This window comes from Natrix helvetica, assembly GCF_964273705.1.
Source record: "Natrix helvetica genome assembly, chromosome: 4".
In the NCBI taxonomy this organism is placed as follows: domain Eukaryota; kingdom Metazoa; phylum Chordata; class Lepidosauria; order Squamata; family Natricidae; genus Natrix; species Natrix helvetica.
Window position 1 is genome coordinate 161525724 of NC_138550.1, and position 20754 is coordinate 161546477.

At 46.4% G+C, this 20754-nt stretch overlaps 1 protein-coding gene across 2 annotated transcripts in view; it reads right to left on the bottom strand.

The window, feature by feature from the left end:
* ST3GAL1 (ST3 beta-galactoside alpha-2,3-sialyltransferase 1) overlaps window positions 1-15627 on the bottom strand; it is a 142357-nt gene extending 126730 nt beyond the window's left edge. For both annotated transcript variants that reach the window (XM_081949872.1, XM_081949873.1), the window contains exon 1: window positions 15442-15627. The gene's annotated coding sequence lies outside the window, so the exon portion shown is untranslated. The remainder of the gene's footprint in view (window positions 1-15441) is intronic.
* Between the last annotated feature and the right edge of the window lie 5127 nt (window positions 15628-20754).

Consider the following 20754-nt stretch of genomic DNA (forward strand, 5'->3'; position numbering starts at 1 on the left):
TTCAATTTTTGCCGGAAGGAGCGGAAGTCAGTGGTGGTTCTGATGTCGGGGGGGAGGTCATTCCAGAGGGTTGGGCCCATCACAGAGAAGGCCCTACTCTTTGGTGTCGCCCGCTGGCATTGCCTAGTGGACGGCACCAGGAGAAGCCCCTCCCTGTGTGAGCGAATTGGCCGCAGGGATGTGTGTGGGAGGATGCGATCCCGCAAGTAGCTAGGTCCTGTGCCATGGAGCGCTTTAAAGATGGTAATCAAGACCTTGAAACGCACCCGAAAAACCACAGGCAGCCAGTGCAGCTCGCGCAGGAGAGGTGTTACGTGGGAGTACCTAGTACTCCCCATCACAGCCCGCGCGGCTGCGTTCTGAACTAACTGCAGTCTCCGGGCGCATCCCAAGGGCAGCCCCATGTAGAGAGCGTTGCAGTAGTCCAGGCGGGACGTCACCAGCGCATGAGTGACCGTGCGCAGGGCATCCCGGTCCAGTAGGGGGCGCAATTGGCGCACCAGGCGAACCTGGTGGAACGCCCCCCTTGCCACGGCTGCCACATGGTCATCCATTGACAGCCGGGCATCAAGGAGGACGGCCAAATTGCGCGCCCGTTCCACAGGGGGCAATTGTTCGCCCCCTATGGCCAGCGATGGAATCAGCTGGCTGAACCGAGGTGCCGGTAGCCATAGCCACTCAGTCTTGGAGGGGTTGAGTTTGAGTCTGTTGTCCCCCATCCAGACCCCGACGGCTTCCAAACACCGGGACATCACTTCGACAGCCTCGTTGGGGTGGTTTGGGGTTGAAATGTACAGCTGAGTATCATCAGCGTACAGGTGGTACTCAACCCCAAAACCACGGATGATCTCACCCAGCAGCTTCACATATGTGTTGAACAGGAGAGGCGAGAGGACCGACCCCTGTGGCACCCCACAAGTGAGTGGCCTCAGGGTCGACCTCTGCCCCCCTGTCAACACACATTGCTTCCGGTCGGAGAGGTAGGAGCCGAACCATCGCAAAACGGTACCTCCGACTCCTATCCCCTCCAACCGGCGCAATAGGATACCATGGTCGATGGTATCAAAAGCCGCCGAGAGGTCTAATAGGACCAGGATAGAGGAACAACCTCTATCTCTGGCCCTCCAGAGATCATCGACCAACGCGACCAAGGCTGTCTCCGTGCTGTGCCCGGGTCGGAAGCCGGACTGGCGTGAGTCTAGATAATCGGATTCGTCAAGGTGTCGTGGAAACTGCTGCACCACCACATTCTCGACAACCTTTGCTAGAAAGGGAAGGTTGGAGACTGGACAATAATTAGCTAGCTCCGTTGGGTCGAGTGAAGGCCTCTTAAGTAAGGGCCTCACCACCGCCTCCTTCAAGGCAGTTGGTAAGGATCCCTCACCCAATGAGGCATTCACTAGGCCCAGAAGCCAGCCTCGAGTCACCTCCCAAGATGCCAGTACCAACCAGGAGGGACACGGGTCCATTAAACATGTGGTGGGTTGCAGCCATCCACGCAACCTGTCCAAATCCTCGGGGGCAACAGAATCAAACTCCTCCCTGAATGGTCTCACAAGACTCACTGTTGACGGCCCATCCGGTCCACTGAAGGGGGCCCATCCGCTCCGGATCTGAGCGACTTTGTCCTGCAGATATTCCCCAAACTCCTCTGCTCTGCCCCGCAAGGGTGCCCCCTGCGTCCTCTGCGATAAGAGGGAGCGGGTCACCCTAAACAGGGCGGCAGGGCGGTTATCAGCGGACGCAAGAGCGGCACAATATCTACGTTTGGCCGCTCTCAATGCCACAAGGTAGGTCCGTAAATAGGCTCTTACCTGTGTTCGGTCAGATTCAGAGCGTGAGGACCTCCACCTGCTCTCTAGACGTCTCCTATGGCGCTTCATCACCCTCAACTCCTCGGTATACCAAGGAGCTCGGGTGGGTCGCTGCCGCAGGAGAGGTCGCATAGGTCCTCCGACCGAGCGCGGGTCAGGGCTACAGGTAATGGCCCAAGCTCCGTCTGGAACCTATCCGGCTCCATCAGGTGCTTGGGGTGGTACCAGCTTGGACAGTCTGGTCCCGCCTCCTCGTGGTGGGGGGTAGCGCCAGGGAAATCCAGCCGGAGACATGAGTGATCTGACCATGACAGGGGGGTAACAACTAAATCCCCTATTCCCAGATCACTCGTCCACTGCTCAGATACAAAAACAACGTCCAGTGTGTGGCCACCTTCATGTGTGGGGCTCTGAATTAATTGGGTCAGGTCCATGGCTGTCATGGAAGCCATGAACTCCCGAGCCACCTCAGATGCTGCTCCCGTTGACGGCAGGTTGAAATCCCCCATAACCACAAGCTTGGGGATCTCAACCGCCGTCTCCGAGATCAGCTCGAGGAGCTCGGGCAGGGCCCGAGCAGTTTGCACACAGATTAAAAAAAAGCAAAGGAGAAGCACATCCAGACCTGCAAATTTCTGATACTATAGAGCCGGGGTGTCAAACTCAAGGCCCGAGGGCTGGATCCGGCCCACGGAGTGCTTAGATCTGGCCCATGGGGCAACCCTTGAAACAGCAAAGGAGAGGCCCACAGTGCCTCTGCCAGTGAAAACAGAGCTCAGGAGGGCTGCATGCAGCCTTCCAGAGCTCCATTTTCATTGGCAGAGGGTTGCAGGAGGCTGTCGCAGCTGAAAACGGAGCTCGGGAGCCCATTTTTTCTGGCAGAGCGCTCAGGCCACCACAGGTGCCCCTGACAAGAGTGACGGCGAGCTGGCTATGCCCACTCTGGCCCCCTGAGGTTAAACACAACCCTGACACGGCCCTCAATGAAATCAAGTTTGTCACCCCTGCTATAGTGATTTCAACATAAGGAATCCTGATCTATACGGCATTGGTTCCTTAATCTAGTCTAGGTTGAAGAAACATCTGGTGATCTTCCTTCATCATGTGTATGGAGATTCTCAATCATCCAGGCAGGTCATGGTTGTCCCAAAGGTGCTTTTTCTTTTGTTTTCAAAAGGCAACTGGACTAACTTTCTTTTTTCCTTTGAAAACATTTCGCTTCCTATCCAAGAAGCTTCTTCAGTTCTAATTAACTGGTGGGGAATAGAAGGCCTGGAAAGGATTTCAAAGAATGTAAATCATCACCAATTAGTTAGAACTGAAGAAGCTTCTTGAGTGACAAGTGAGATTTTTCAAAGGAAAAAAAAAGTTGCTTTCTGAAGGAAAAGTAAAGCACTTTGGGGTTTTCCCTATGTTTCAGGAGCCAAGATATACTAAAATCATTTCCTTTTCTTTAGAGTTTTGCTAAAACTGAACAAGAACAGAATAAGAATAAAATACAATGGTGTGTATTTCCATATACACATTTGAAAGCCCTGAATTTAATTAAAAGGGGAAAGGGGTGAAGGGGAATTCAGAGTTCTTTTTTTTAAAAAAAAACCATCAAACCTTGCTCTAGCATGTAAAGTGAAATTAAATGTTTAGCTCTTGAAGGCTGAGGGGTGGGGGGAAGTTTGATTACATAATCCTACAATAACCTTCAAGGCCTGGAAGCAGAATTTTCTAGAAAGGGATTATTTTAATCTCTTTTTTAAAGCCAACCTCATGATTTTTGGGGTTGTGAGAGCAAGCCCACAGAATAATTGGAAACTTCAGGTGTTTTTTTTTTCACCGAAGAAATTTCTAAGCACAGATTTTTTTTTCGCCTCCCCTCCTTGCTAGCTTCCAAATGCAGGTCACAATATGAAGGAAGCACTCAACTCTTTGGAAAGGGAATCCACTTATCATGATTACAATCAACTTCAGCTTTTTATTTCTTTTCCTCCCCGAAACTCTCAAGTATCTCTGTTCAGATTCTACATTTCAAGAACTAAGTTCCAGGCAGACAGGATTTCCTTTTAATTGTGGATTCTCTCACATTGATCCGTAGTTTTATCAACATCTCAACCGAACTTTCTTCTACATTAAGGGACGCAGTGGCTCAGTGGCTAAGACACTAAGCTTGTCGGTCAGAAAGGTCGGCAGTTCGGCAGTTCGAATCCCTAGCGTCGCATAATGGAGTGAGCTCCAGTTACTTGTCCCAGTTTCTGCCAACCTAGCAGTTCAAAAGCATGTAAAATGCAAGTAGAAAAATAGGGACCACCTTTGGTGAGAAGGTAACAGCATTCGGTGCACCTTCGGCATTTAGTCATACCTGCCACATGAGACATTTTCGGACATCGCTGGCTCTTCAGCTTTTAAATGGAGATAAGCACCACCCCCTGGTGTCAAGAACAACTAGCACATATGTGCGATGGGAACCTTTACCTAATGGATGCTAGATGTTTGAATCCCCCCATTTTTGACCCTCATCAAAGGTTTTTCCAGCCATACAGATATCAAGACAACACCCCTAAACAAAACTCATCTGCTGCTCATTTCTTGGCTGCTGTCAAGACGATCTACTTCCATTTCAGTTCCAAAGCACTGTAACACAAGATCAATTAAAACAGATGTTAAGCCTGTTGCCTATTTTTTTTCCATGCTGTGCATTTATAACCAAGGACGCCAACAGAAGAGTTCCCTCTCATTGGAAAGTAGCTCTACATTCATCTAGTAGGTTGTGGATCTGCAATGTATTTTATTTGCAACTTAGAGGGCTGTGAAAATATCTACAGACCCCTCACATCCTAGACATAAATTGTTTCAATTCCTACCCTCAAAACGAAGCTATGGAGCACTGCATACCAAGACAATTAGACACCAGAAGAGTTTTTTCCCCAAATGCCATCACTCAACAAATAATTCCCTCACCACTGTCAAACCATTCACTAAGTCTGTGTTACGATTACTATTAGTCTTCTCATCGTTCCTATCACCCATCTCCTCCCACTTATGACTGCAGGACTGTAACTTTGTTGCTTGTAACCTTATGATTTATATTGTTATTGTTCTTGATTGCTTATTTGTACCCTATGACTCTCATTAAGTGTTGTACCTTATGATTCTTGATGAATGTATCGTGTCTTTTTATGTACGTGGAGAACATATGCACCAAAGACAAATTCCTTGTGTGCCCAACCACACTTGGCCAATAAAGAATTCTAACTCTAACTTACATGGTTGAAGTTACCAAAACTATGCTATAGAAACTTATTTGACTATTTCTCTGGCCCCTCTAACATCTGTACCCAATCTGAGTATTCCCAGTATAACTGTCATTTTGGGAAAAGGCTATCCCTTTCCCTTATGGCAGGGGTGTCCAAACTTGAGAACTTTAAGACTTGTGGACTTCAACTCCCAGAATTCCCCAGCCAGCATGGCTGGCTGGGGAATTCTGGGAGTTGAAGTCCACAAGTCTTAAAGTTCCCAAGTTTGGACATCCCTGCCTTATGGCAATCAGAAAATTATAGATATGTCTACTGGTGAAGAAGGTTGGGAATCTCTGAGTATTGTACTGAGACAATAATTTGCAATGGAAGAGAGTATTTCTAACTCAAACTGTGGGATCCTTGGTGCTCTCTTGTAATATTTTCATTACCATTACCGAGTTTATCAATGAAAGATTTGCAAGGAAATGACCCAGCTCAGAGAGTGCCAAGGAACACAGTAACGGTATTATGTTGTAGGAAGTTAGCGCCCACCCCTCTCTTAGAAGAATGAAATATTCTAATAAATATTTAAAAGACAGAATATTATATTTCCCTGCATGAGAAATGGAGAAACATGGTGTTTTCTAGGCAGGAAGCAGACTCGCTCTTAATAGTCCCCACCCTCCTCAATAGCCCACAGCAGAGGTCAGCACATAAGAGATGAAGAGAGAGCTAGGTCTATTCATAAGCAAATGCCCTCACCCAAGATCCAACAAAGGTAGGATTAGCCCTCTACCCATCTAGCAACAGAACTCACCAGATGGCACCTGGGGAAGTTACATCTCCTAGCAAGATTCAACCAAGCTTGGGACTCAAGACACTACAAAGTTACCCCTGCATGGCCCCATAGGCATCTGACAACCAATCAGAATACATTTCTTACACAGGAACAGGAAGCTCCAAGGTGGGGCCCAAGAGAAGGTATATGTCTCTCTCCCACCCATGTGCTTTTTCTTGTCAAGGACCCCAAAAAACATGTGGTCCTGTCCATCATTAAAACCATCTTTCCAAGGAGTCTCCAGAGTCTTTCTTCCCACTTGGAACTGAACCCAGAAGGACATTTCTTCCAACAGTGCCAAGATCAGAAAAGCTTTTATCGGGGATCCTCCATAATTTTTAGAAGTCTGAAAAGGGGTGCAGAGAAGAGAAAGTTGAAGAAACATTGCTTTAGAGTCTAGTTGCTTTGCAAGCTGGCACCACCCCTTCTCCTACTCACCCACCGGCTCTGGATCACAATGCTGTGAAAAGCATCTGCAAGGCTGTTTTTAAACCGTTTTTAAAGACTTTTAAAGGCTTTTAAAGCACTACTTTACAAGCTAGCAGCTGCTTTTCATCCCACCAGACCACGTGCCAGATACTTTGCATTGGTGGGCCATATCTGGCCCGTGGGCCATAGTTTGAGGATGCCTGCTTTAGACCAACTGCTTGACGCAGGAGGAGGTTGTAACTCTTTATCCACATTCTGCAATTTTATCCAAAAGGAGCAGCTTAAACCTTAAGTTTGGTCTCTTTTACTTGATCTGGCTGATTTGAGTTCCTGGGGAAGGAATGGGAAAGATCTGAAGGCCTGATCTGGATTCTGATTAAAGCATGTTTTTTCATGAAGGAAAGTTTGGGGGGGGGGTGCCTAGCTGAGGAATTAAGCGGTTTTCCAAACCATTTCAACCGGTTGGGACTTGACTAAAGACCAACCAAACTCATAGTTGTAAGCCTCCAGCAATCCAGGCAGGGTGTTGTACTTAATTCCTTGGGCTTTAGATGCTGTGAAGTCAAGTAGAGTTCATTCTTTCCCAGCCTCTTTCCCACAGAAGATGTTGAAATTAATGGGACAGGCATCAGATTAAGTGAGATCAGAACTTTAAAAAGTGCTCAGCGCATGAAGAATTCTTTTGGAAGCCTTTCCTATGATCATAACCTAAAACCAAAAATACAGCACTGGGGTCATGGAACACTATATATTTAATTTGTGTGTGTGTGTGTGTGTGTGTGTGTGTGTGTGTGTGTGTGTGTGTAGATAGATAGATAGATAGATGATAGATAGATAAGATAGATAGATAGATAGATAGAGATACAGATAGACAAACAGACAGACAAAGACACACACAAACAAACACAGATAATCCACAATATTAGTATTTGATATGATGGCCAGATCCACACAACAAGAAGCAGCAATTATTGGCTTCCTACAACCACAATCTCACCCTTTTCTCAGCCTAACCTAGCCTGTTATAAAAACTCAGAAACTTTGTTTCATGAAATTGATGAAGCTGTTACATTTTCTGCTCTTGCATCTTCAGAGGGGGGTCTTTAATGAACTGCAGAAATGACTTACTGTGGTGGTGGTGGATTCAAAACCTCACTTTCTATGAACATTGGCAGCCAAGAATCTGACGCATTGAAACACAAGTGGCCTCAATGACTCTCAAAAGAGTTCTAATGACCAGATAATTGCAAGGAATATAAATTATTCCATCGTCCACTGCTCAGTCAGAACTGAAGAAGCTTCTTCGAGGAAAGTCTGTAGAGATACTTAGTAGTCCACGTTATGGTTGTCCCAAAGGTGCTTTTTCTCAGGTGACTATGAGGACACAGATAAGTACTTCAACCGCTCTCCAAAAGAATGCAAATGACCAGTTGTCTGCAAGGAATATAAATCCTTCCATTCCTCACCATCCAGTCAGAGCTGAAGAAGCCTCTTGGATGAGAAGCGAAAGGTCTTCAAACAAAAAACAAGAAAGTCCAGCTGCCTCCTGAAAAAAAAGCATCTTTGGCATATTCAAGGAAAAAAACAAAAGTCCAGTTGCCTTTTGAAGGAGCACCTTTGGGACAGCCATGACTTAAGTGACTGAGAATCTCCAAAGACATTTAACTGAAGCACTGAAATTCAACCCCTTACTTTCTATGAACCGAGGAATATTGGCCCTAGGAAGCTGCGAACTTGAAACACCGAAATTCATACCTCTCCTCCTCTTCCCTGCACTTTTGTTCTCATCGTAAGGAAAAGCAAGAAAAAGGACTGCAGCAAAACAGAATGAAAATATGCATGCAACATTTCAGGAAGGAGGGAAGGAAATGTTGTGGCCCAGCAGCGGCTGGCTGAGCTGTTGGTGGACTCTGACCATTATGGGACTGCTCTGGAGGATGAGGAAGACTCTGGAGGATGTTTGGAGTCAGAGCAGGAACTAGAGAGGCCTGTTGGCCACCAGGTGGCATCTGAGTCAGGGAGCAGTGAGGAGGAACAGAGGCAGGTTGTCCCTGATGTGCGTATGCGTAGAATTGATAGGAGAAAGGAACAGCTGTGGAGAAGACGTGATAGAAGGAAGTAAGGACAGCTGGTTAGGGTGTGGCCCCTCCCAAAGAGTTTATAGGTGGAGCGATGGGAGGGGAATCTTTGCAGGAAACAGCAGTCCATTATATGAACCATTGAGAAAGCATTCTGTAAGTTTTATCTTGGGTTCTTGAAGATATCTTTTTAGGCTCCTAGCCAAGGGGTGGCTTTATCTATATAATAAGTCGTGGCAGACAGCCAAGCCTGGGTCTGCATATTCATTGGAATCACGGGACAGAACAGGAAGGAAGGAAGGAAGGAAGGAAGGAAGGAAGGAAGGAAGGAAGGAAGGAAAACAGTTTATAAGGACTACCTCTGTGTCTCTGCAGGTTTTATGACAATTACTGTATTTTTTGGAGTATAAGACGCACAGGAGTATAAAATGCACCAAGATTTTTAAGAGGTAAATTTTTTAAAAAAGTTTTTGCACTCTGCAGACCTTCCAAACCCTCTGCACGCCTCATTTTTTTGTGAAAAATGGGGCATGCAGAGAGTTTGAGAGGCCTGCAAAGTGCTCCTTTGGTAAAAACGAGCAAAAAATGGGCCCAGTTTTTGCCACAAAAAGGGGCACGCATAGCCTTTAGGAAGCTTGTAGAGTACTCCTGGGGGCTATGTGTGGGGAGGGGGCGTACTTTGTAGGCCTCCTAAAGGATTATGCCTGTCTATTTTTGTGAAGGGGCGAGGTTTCAGTAGGCCAAAAATGCTGTATTCAGTGTATAAGACACACCCAGATTTTCACCCTCTTTTGGGGGGGGGGGGGGGAAGGTGCGTCTTATACTCTGAAAAATATGGTAAGTAACACTTGATACAAGACAGGAGACACATTGGAGAGCCCAAACATATCAAAAGAATTGCCCAGCATGTGTTCCTGCCAGGGTAGCAGTGAACTTAGCTGTCAAATGCTCAAATCACACTGTTGCAGCCTCCTGGCAAAAGGAACAGAACAACCAATCTATACCATGCTCCACCATCAAGGAAATCCTGTGGTGACAAACCCCTCTGCCAATTTTTTTTGTGACAGGAAAGAGATGCTGATCGGCCATATAGAGAACCTGAGAGGCTCCTTTATTAATTTATCATCAGCTCCAAATGCTGAGGAGACCATCTGTTCAGAGAGGGACCAGAGCCCAATCTGTCAGCAATTTCTAATCTTAATTGCTGAATTAGATGAGTCTAAACTGGAGCAAATTGGTTACTGTCATACATGTGTATGACTGTCTGTTGAAACCTGACATTCCCCGTTTCTTGTTTCGAAAGTTGTTCGGACCAAAATATTCCTGAAATGGTTGCACAACGAGACACTTACAAAAGCTTTCTTAAAAAGAGTAACCAAAAACTAAACTTAATTCATGATAGTGTTGTTGAATGTATTTTAATCCACTAATAAATTCTATTTAAAAAGGTAAAGGTTCCCCTTGCACATATGTGCTAGTCGTTCCCGACTTGAGGGGGCTCATCTCCGTTTCAAAGCCGAAGACGTCTCCGTGGTCATGTGGCCGGCATGACTAAACACCAAGGGCGCACGGAACACAGTTTCCTTCCCACCAAGGTGGTGCCTATTTTTCTACTTGCATTTTTACATGCTTTCGAACTGCTAGGTTGGCAGAAGCTGGGACAAGTAACAGGAGCTCACTCCATTAAGTGGCGCTAGGGATTCGAAACGCCGAACTGCCGACCTTTCTGATTAACAAGCTCAGTGTCTTAGCCTCTGAGCCACCACATTCCTGTAAATTCTATTTACCAGTAAGCATATTCTAATTAAAAGTTTGCATCCTATAAGAAACTTGGAATTTCAGACTACACTACTATAATTTAAAGCAGATAGAAGTTTTCACTAAGTAGAGCCCCTTTTTTGCTCCTCAATTTGCTATCGACCTGTACTTTTAAAAACGTAACAGAAAATTTGCATTTTTCATCGCAAACCTTAAGTTTGCACTCATGCCTACACCATTAAATATATCGCTTCACTACTATGCACCAGCTGCTAAGATATATATAGACGATGCCAGAAAAATCGTTATCTATAATCAAAGGCATGCAAAGGGTGATTGTAACATAGAGCAGCATTTTCAACCTTAATCTGTTCAGATAAGTTGGATTTAAATTCCATGATTCTCTGCCAGTATGGTTTTTGCCAATTCTTTCAGTGGAATATGAAAAGTTATTATTATAATTGTACTAAGAAGATAATGCTAGTGGGTGAAACATTAGAGATAATCAAACATCTTGACAGGAAACCAACAAGACTAGAACTAAGGAGAACAGTTAATCAGTGAAATGAGTTGCCTCTAGATATTATGGGTGCTCCAACACAGGAGGTTTTAAAGAAAAGATTGGATAGCCATTTGTCTGAAATGGTATAGGAGATTGGACTAGAAGACCTCCAAGGTCCCTCCCTATTCTGTTATTCTATTAAGACTTCTATTAAGAATTCTAGGAGTTTAAGTCCACATCTCTTAAAGTTGCCAAGATTGAGCAATACTAGATTAGACTAAGAAAGCAAACTCTTCATCCAAAATAGTCAGTGAAAACAAGAGCTCTATGGAATGATCCCAATTTTTGTTTGCAACAACAACAACAACAACAACAAAACACCGCTCCAAACTCGATTGCAGAAAATACAACTTTAGTAACAGTGGTCAATGCCTGGAATGCACTGTGAAGAATCCACTGAGACTGTGGTTTCTTCCCCAAACCTCCAAAATTTAACCTTAAGATGGTCTAGCGTGGACCTCACCCCATTCCCAAGAGGTTTTTAAGGGGCGTGCATAAGCACACCAATGTGCCTACAGTCCTGTCCTAATATTCCCTTGTATTCATATTCATAATCATGTTCACACTTATAACTGTTATCTAATTCATGCTTGATGAAATAAATAAATAAAACAAAAATAAATAAAACAATGAATTTTTCAACACAGATAAAACAGCCAGCTTAGGAAACATGCACCAATGATCAGCATTCAGTACAAAAGCCTGTTATTAATTTTTTTTAATCTTTTCCATTATCAAGTCATTCTTTTCTTTGTAATATATGACAGTAGACATTCCAATCAACTAACTGTTGAGCTCCGGAGAAGAATAAACTAACCTTCTACTTTAAATTTAGTTCTCTTACAGGGTCACCACGGAGATGACCAATTTACCTTGCATGCTTAGAGGTATGTAGATATTTCTCTCCAATCGTTATTCTTAGCAACGAATCTTGAAAGGTGTATATTTAATTTTAAAAAACCTACTGGGCTAAGAATAACTTTCCTGTTTTACTTGTTTCTTTAATTTGGTTACTGAATTAACCAGTGGTGGGATTCAAATTTTTTTACTACCAGTTCTGTGGGTTGGCTTGGTTAGCATGGTGTGGCTTGGTGGGCGTGGCAGGGGGAGGATACTGCAAAATCCCCATTCCCTCCCGATCAGTTGGGACTCAGGAGGCAGAGAATAGATGGGGGTGGGGCCAGTCAGAGGTTCTCCCAACTACTCAAAATTTCTGCTACCGGTTCTCCAGAACTGGTCAGAACCTGCTGAATACCACCTCTGGTTCATGCAATAAACTGCACCATGTTTTTAACACAAGAGTTGAGTATCCCATGTGTATGCTAAGGGAAGGGAAAAAGGAACCAAGCTTAGTGTGCTACATGAAGGCAAACTACTGTATACCTTTAATTGGCCTAGTTAGAGAAAAAGCTACTACAGACTTTCTGAGTGGCAAATTCTCACTTGCAAGTCAGTGCTTGTAGAGTTTGAGAGCCTCTGGAGGAAGTTACCCTCTTCCCTTCGGAACAGATTTTGAATTTCCCTTTTTTTTCCTAAGAAAAAAAACTGTAATTAAAAAAAAACAGTGTTGCATATTTATACAATGTATAGATATGAAACTTTTGTTGTTGTTGGCTTTGGTTCAAGAGCTGTCACGGGAGATGCTTTATGTAATTTTTTCTCATTTCCTCTCCACACTCATATCCAAACAGATACCAAGATTCAAAACAAAACAAGCAATTGCTTAGCAAAAGTTAAAGAGTTCTGCTTCCCTTTTGCTCTTGACTAAGCTGATATATGGAGCAGATGTTTTACAGTAAGGTAAAATTTAAGGTACAATTTGCTAAACCAGCATAACGCACCGAACAAGCCTTGTTGCTGTTTAATATGAATGAGAACCAGCCAGTCTGCAGTCCTCAACCCAGTTAACTAGGAAGCAAGGATTACCAAACCTACAGAAAACCTACAATGAGGCGTTCACCAGGCCCAGAAGCCAGCCTCGTGTCACCTCCCAGGCTGCCAGTACCAGCCAGGAGGGGCACGGGTCCATTGAACATGTGGTGGGTCGTAGCCGTCCATGCAACCTGTCCAAATCCTCGGGGGCAACAGAGTCAAACACTTATAGAGTGGTATGCAGTGGATCTGTGACATTGATATAATGAAGGTACTGGAGAGAGAATCTATCATTAAGACTGAAGGCAAAATATTAGGAAAGGCCATTCAACTCCTTGATGATTCAATGCCTGCACAGTTACTCTTAAACCGATTAACAGAGTTGGAAGGGATCTTGTAGATTATCTAGTCCAACCCCCTAAACAGGAGACCCTACAGCATTTGAGACAGATGGCAATCCAGTCTCTTCTTGAAAGCTTCCAAAGATGAAGCTCTTACAACTTCTGAAAAAAACGGTCATGTCGCTTTCCCCCACACAGAACCATTGTAACTTCAAACAGTCACTAAACAAACTGGTGGTTAGCTCAAGGAATACCTGGTATTGATCTACGTGCCATTTTTTTTAACCCTTAATTCGAAGGGCAGGAGGAGGTCCAAAGAGGCCTGAGAAGAGAGGGGTACAGCCTGTATATTGTTGGTCCATGGAGCTCAACGGGTGCCCACGAGGGGGGGAAATGTTTTTAATTTTTTTTCAAAACCAATTTTTTAAAAAGAAAAACAACATTGGATATATACTTCATACTTTGGGTGTATCCCAAAACCATCCTGCAGTTTTGTTTTGACATAATCTGAAACTCAGAGAACAGTTATTTATGTCGTTTATTGAATTTTAATTTCACTACTTTCTTTATTGAAGTTTTCAAGTTTAGTTTATGAATATATTTTTATATTTCATTTCAGTTGTATGGTGATGAAATGTCACCTCAAAAACCTGGCACTCAAAAACGCTGTGTGTGTGTGTGTTAATAATAATATATCTATATCTATATCTATATCTATATCATCTATATCTATATCTATATCTATATCTATCTATCTATCATCTATCTATCTATCTATCTATCTATCATCTATCTATCTATCTATCTATCTATCTATCTATCTATCTATCTATCTATCTATCTATCTATCTATCTATCTATCTATCTATCTATATATATGTACGATGACATGATTGATTTATCTGTCCACGTGTAGGTGACGGGGCCGATAGTAGTCTTGTTCCAGCACTTAATAATCCTCTGGGCGGCCCTGGGTCAGAAATACCGATCGTCGGAATGCCGCGGCTCTTACACACAGAGTCTCCGGGGGGGCCCGAGGGAGGCAGCGGGCCGAGCTTTAAAAGAGGCGGCGGCGCACGTGGCGAGGCGCCGTTTCTTAAGGGTCGAAAAAAAGGAGGGCGCCTCTCGCCTTCTTCCCCCCCCCCCCTTTCGGCGACGCCGGACCGCTTCGGCTCCCTTTAGCTCTGCAAGCCCCACCTTGCCCGCTTCGTAACCGGGAATGCTTCCCCCCCCCCACACACCCGCCCACCATCCCGCCCCCGTAACTCAGTGTGAGTCGACATAAACGGCCACACGCGCAACCACAAATACACAAGAGTTCGGGCTTCTTGTCAGGCGCCGGCTGAGGAAACGCACCGCTCCCTGAGGCCAGGCAGGACTCCCCAAAAAGCCGCGGGAGCAAGAAAGTCAGGGGCTGAGCTTCGCCGGCCAGTAGTTCTCCTCAGTTCTCCTCAGGTCGCCCGAATGGCCTCCGCATGCTCAGCGGCCCAGCAAGAGAGCCGGGTCCGCGCTTCCCTCCCGCCCCTTTGAGGCTGCCTCCCCCCCCCCCATCACGATCACGCCTTTTCCCCAGCTGTGGGGTTCGTCCATCCCGGCCCGAAAGTTGGAGTCTCCTACTTCGCCGCCCCGCCCCGCCCGCCGCTTGCTTCACCATCCCTGCCTCGAGCCCGGAGGCTCCTCGCGCTGCCTCCACACGTTCAAGCCTTTGCGGGCCAAGCGGGGAGCAAGCCACACAATTCGTTTCGCCCCCGCGAGGCAGGCGCTGCCCTCCGCCGCCCCGAGGCTGCGGTTCCCACGCCGCCTTCTTTGCCTCGGCTGACTCCCAGAAGGAGCCCGTTCGCCTGCCCGCCGCGGAGCCCTCGACTCCTTCCCCCCCCCCCACACACACACCCAACGCCCCGCCACTGTTCCTACGTTCGAGTGGCGAGACACGCGGGTCAGAGAGAGAGAGAGAGGCTTTGCCAACAACCCGGCCGTTCTCTATCTGCCCCCCTTTGCCCGCCGCGGAGCCCTCGACCCTTTCCCCCCCTCCCCGGCACCGTTCACACGTTCGAGTAGCGAGACACGCGAGTCAGAGAGGGAGAGAGTGGGGACTTCGCCAACAACCCGGGCGTTCCCTTATCTGTCCCCTTTTGCCCTCCGCGGAACCCTCGACCTTCCCCCTCCCCGTACCGTTATCACGTTAGAGTGGCGACACGCGGGTCAGAGAGGGAGGGAGAGAGGCTTCGCTAACCACCCGGGCGTTCCCTTATCTGTCCCCTTTTGCCCGCCGCGGAGCCTCCCTCTCCGGGCCGGGCTATCATCTCCGGGACCGGCTCCCGTCCGCTTCGCCCCAGAGCCGCGGCTCTCCTCAGAACCGTCCGCCTGAGAAAGGGCAGCCCGGCTGAGGCGGCGCGACACCCAGCCGCCTCTCCCGCGGTCGCGCCCCCTCATCCTTCCCGAGCGGGGAAGCTCAAGCGGAGCTCCGGGCGCGCTACGCCGCCGAGCAGGCAGGCAGGCAGGCAAGCCCGCTCACTCACCGCCTCCAAAGCAGCTCGCCCGCCTCTGCCTTTGTCCTTCCCGAAGTGGCCGCCTCTACCGCTCCTGCTGCCGCCGTCCAAGCCAGCCACGGGGACCTCCTTTTTGGCTCCGGGCGGCGCCGGTACAGCCCCTTCGCCGCCGCCGCCTCCTCCTCCTCCTCCTCCTCCCCGAGAGCGCGCCGGACTGCCTGCCTGCCCTAATATAGTGCTCCCTCCCCGACAAAGCCACGTGGATGCGAGCGAGCGAGCGCAAGACGGGCTGCGGAGGGGCGCAGCGACGGGGGGGGGGGAGATCGGAAGGGGGTCTCGGGCCGAGCTGGATCGGGAGGAGGGCGGGAGAGTCCGGGATGGCGCGTGTGTTTGCATGTGTGTATCTATGTATCTGTATTACAAACCGGGGGAAGGGAAGCAATTGCGCCGCGGAGTCTACCGGCCCTTGGAAGCTGAAGCGCTGCGAGCCCGCAAAATGCGCCCTGTCCGGCTCCCGCCAGGCCCCCGTGGGTGTGTGGTTGTGGGAATCCAGCGCTGCTTCCCGCGGGTTTATAGCAACCGGGCCGCCCCTCCCCGCCGCCCCGCTTTCTGTTTTCTTTGTTTCAGACCCCGCCTGTTGGAAAGTGGGAAACGTCGCGGCTGTTTGGGTTTCGAACCCGAAGGACCGCGTGAACCGCGCCGAGGGGGAAAGCTCCGATTTGGGCGCTAATGTTTTATTCCGGAGTCGGGGGTCTTTGGGGAAGGCGGAGAGAGGGACGGACGGGGGAGATTTAAAGTTCCTCTCCGGAGCTGCCGCTGCTGCAGGAAAGGAGGAAAAAAAATTCTTCCCTGACCAAAAGCGCTCCAGACCACAAGAGGGGGGCCTTTCGTTGGAGAAAAACTGCTTGGCCTCGGCGGAAGAAAACTGATTGTCCCGAAGAGTTCAGCCCCACCAACAAATGCTTAACCTCATCCCTCTCTGTCTTTCTCTGTCTCAATAGCTCTCCCTCTCTTTTTGTCTCTCCCTCGTTCTCTCTCTTCCCCCCTCCCCTGTCTTTCTGTCTCTTTCTCCCTTTCCCTTTCTTTTTGTCTCTCAAGCCAAGTCAAGTCAAATTTTATTGTCATTTCAACAATATACAGTACAGTACACAGTGAAACAACGTTTCCCCGGGAGCAAGGTGCTCCCTATCTCTCTCGCTCCCTCTCTCTCTTTCTATCTTTTTGTGTCTTTCCCCTCTTTTCTCTTTCTCTGCTTTATTCTTTCTCTTTTCCCCTCCCCCTTTCTGTCTTTCTGTGTCTCTCTTACTCTCTTATTCCCATTCTCTTTCCTCCTCTTTTTGTCTATCTCTCGCTTCCTCCCTCTCTTTGTGTTTCTTTTCCCCCTTCTCTCTCTCTCATTCTTTCTCTTATCCCCCCATCTTTCTGTGTCTGTCTCTCTTGCTTTCTCTTTTTCTCTTTCCCCTCCCCACTCTATATTTCTGTCTCTCTCTTTTTCTTTCTCTGTCTCTCTTTCTCTCCCTTTCTCTTTGTTTCACTCTTTTTCGCTCTCCTTCCCGTTCCCTCTCCCTCTCTCCGTATGTTTGTATGCGTGTGAGGGAGTATGCGTGTGTGATAGAGAGGTGGTGGGGAGGCAGATTCTTGGAGGAACAGACCTACAAGGTGGACAATAAGTCCTTTCGCGATTTGGTCTCTGGCCACTTTCAACGACGCGGAGTCCTTGTTTCCTTAGGCGACTAAGTAACACCATCAGTGCTAAGGAAACGTCAGTTCGCGAACAACCAAGTTCAGAGAGAACCAAGGTTCGCAATTCGACCCTTGTCTTATATTGAAACTTTCCACCCTCCGTGCTTGAATCCGGATTCTCCGCCTTATCGGAGACCGTAGTTTAGCCATTAAAACGGTAAAGCTAAACTATAACTCGTCTCAGGCAGGAGAACATTCCCTTTGAACAACATTTGCAGAGTTTAAAACGGGTTTTAAAGAGCCGCGATTGACAGGAGCAAAAGTGGACTAGAGGAGCGCAGCCGAGCCGGAGAAGGAAAAAAGAGCCACTGCGAAAGAGGGAAAATCCGTCTAGCAATGCGGTGGGAGAACTTTTGTTTTCTGGGGAATGCTTTACCCTTGCAGGACTCTGCTTCCTTTGCAGGACCTGAAAGAATCCAAGCGCCACCTCTCCATCTAATCTTCTTGTGGGTTTGCATTATTTCTTCAATCCTCTCTATGAGGGGGAGGGAGGGGGAATTTGGCAGGGGGGAAAAGGTGGCATAACCCCAGAATGCTTTTTAACAGATTAACAGAGTTGGAAGGGACCTTGTAGGTCATCTAGTCCAACCCCCCTGCTCAAGCAGGAGACCCTACGTCATTTCTGACAAATGGCAGCCCAATCTCTTCTTGAAAGTCTCAAGTGATGAAGCTCCCACAACTTCAAAAGGCAACTTCTGTTCCATTGGTTGATTGTTCTCACTGTCAGAAAGTTCCTCCTTATTTCCAGGTTGAATCTCTCCTTGGTCAGTTTCCATCCATTATTACTTGTCTGGCCTTCAGTTGCATTGGAAAATAGCTTGACCCCCTCCTCTCTGTGGCAGCCCCACAAATATCATTTCTCCCATGGTCCTTCTCTTCACTAGACTAGCCATGCCCAATTTCTGCAACTGTTCACCATATGTTTTAGCCTCCAGTCCCCCAATCATCCTGGTTGCTCTTCTCTGCACTTTTTCTTGTCTCAACATCTTTTTTTTATAGTGTGGTGACCAAAACTGGATGCAGTACACTAGCTGTGGTCTTACTATGGCTTTATAGAGTGGTATTAGTATCTCCCTTGATCTTGATTGTATCCCTCTGTTAATGCAATTTAGGATTGCATTGGCTTTTTTGGCTGTTGCCGCACACAGCTGGCTCATATTTAGCTGGTTGTCCACTAAGACTCCAAGATCCCTCTCGCAGTCACTGCTATTAAGCCTGGTTTCACCCAGTTTTATATCTGTATTTTCAGTTTTTTTTTTTTTTTTGTCTAAGTGCAGGACTTTACTTTTTTCTACATTGGTTGGAAGCTCAAGAAATCTTCAATCTGGAAACACCCCAATTTGCATTCTGTGCCAGGAGTGAGCAATCTTTTTATGACTGGGGGTCATATTGTCCCCCTTTTTTTCATCCAGCTACTAAAAGCAACAATCCATGAAGCTGGGATTTGCATATTTTACAAGCTGGCTCACTCCTATCTCTTTCTCTCCGCTTAATATGCCTATTCTTTTTTAAAAAAAAAGAAATAAATGTGAAATGGTACTGAAATAATTAAGCGCTTTGCCTCTAAACTTTGAGGACACCGTCCCAGGAAATGTTAAGGACAGCCAAGAAAGAGAACACGTGACACCTGCAATCTACAGGGACCTGATCAGAGGTGGGTTGCTCCATGTTCGGCCCAGATCCGGTGAACCAGTAGTGGCAGTGGTGGCGGGAGGTTCCGCCCACCCACCTGAATGCTTCTGCACATGTGCAGAAGTGTCACACACATGCCCACGAGGGAACCAGTAGGACCAGGATTTGCAATCCACCTCTGGGCCTGACCCCCTTTTTCCATGCAAAAAGTAATGGCTAGTCCTAACTATTTGATTGTACGGGTAGTCATTGACTTATAACCGACTCTATAGAGCACTGCACACCAAGACAACTAGACACAAGTACAGTATTTTCCCCGAATGCCATCATTCTGCTAAACAAATAATTCACTCACCGCTGTCAAACTGTTTACTAAGTCTGCATTACTATTACTATTAATCTTCCCATCATTTCTATCACCCATCTCCTCCCACTTATGACTGCAGGACTGTAACTTTGTTGCTTGTGTCCTTACAATTTATATTGATATTGATTGTTTCCTGATTGCGTATTTGTACACTATGACTATCATTAAGTGTTGTACCTTATGATTCTTGATGATCGTATCTTGTCTTTTTATGTACACTGAGGGCGTATGCACCAAAGACAAATTCCTTGTATGTCCAATCACACTTGGCCAATAAACAATTCTATTCTATTCTATAATCGATGATTCTATTCTATTCTATAATCGATGATTCTATTCTATTCTATAATCGATGCTAAAGAGCACTGCACACCAGAACAACTAGACACAGGAACAGTTTTTCCTGAACGCCATCACTGCTAAGCAAATAGTTCCCTCAACACTGTCAAACTATTTACAAAGTCTGCATTACTATTACTATTAATCTTCTCATCGTTCCTATTACCTATTTCCTCCCACTTGTGACTGTAACTTTGTTGCTTGTATCCTTATGATTTATATTGATGGTTTCCGAGTATGATTTGATTGCTGAGTTGCATCCTATGGCTATCATTAAGTGTTGTAACGTAAGATTCGTGACGAATGTATCTTTTCTTTTATGTACACTGAGAGCTTATGCACCAAAGACAAATTCCTTGTGTGTCCGATCACACTTGACCAATAATGAATTCTATTCTATTCATTTACTCATCATTCCAAGTTACAACAGGACTTGAAAAAAGAGACTTATGATCCTCTAAGACCATTGTAGCAGTATCCCCATGTTAGGCACTTGGTAACTGGCATATATTTATGTCGGTTGCAGCCACCGGGGGTCATGTGATCCCTTTTTGCGACCCTCTGACAAGTCAATGAGGAAGCCAGAACTGTGTTACTAACTTAACAACAGAAGGGGGAGAGCCTTCTCTGTGGGAGCGCCTTCCCTCTGGAATGAGCTGCCCCCGGAGCTTCGCATAATCCCTGACCTCTGGTCCTTCCGACGCGCCCTAAAAAGTTGGCTTTTCCAGCAAGCCGGCCTGGCCTGTTAATTTTATTTAATTTTTAAAATGTGAGTGTTATATAAATTGGGTTTGTTTTTTGGACTGTTTCTAATTTCCTTTTAACTTTTGTACTATGTGTTTTTTAATGCTGTACGCTGCCCTGAGTCCTTGGGAGAAGGGCGGCATATAAATCTAATAAATCCAATCCAAGCAGTGATTCACTTACCAACTGTGACCAGAAAGGTCGCCAAATGGAGCAAAGCTCACTTAACAACTTTCTTGCTTAGCGATAAAAAATTTGGGGCTCAGTTGTGGCGAGTGGGTAGTCGAGGACTACCTGTATATGTTTACTTTACTTTACTTTATTTTTAAATTTCTAGACCGCCCCCTCTCCCGAAAGGGACTCGGGGCGGTGTATAGTCAAATAAAACACAAGGAATACATAAGAATAGATATATAAATACACAGATCCTTAAATACTTAGACGAGGAGGCTATAAAAAACTGTATCTTAAAGTAAAGCAATTAAAAACAGTATTAAAAAAAATAACCCTAAAAATAC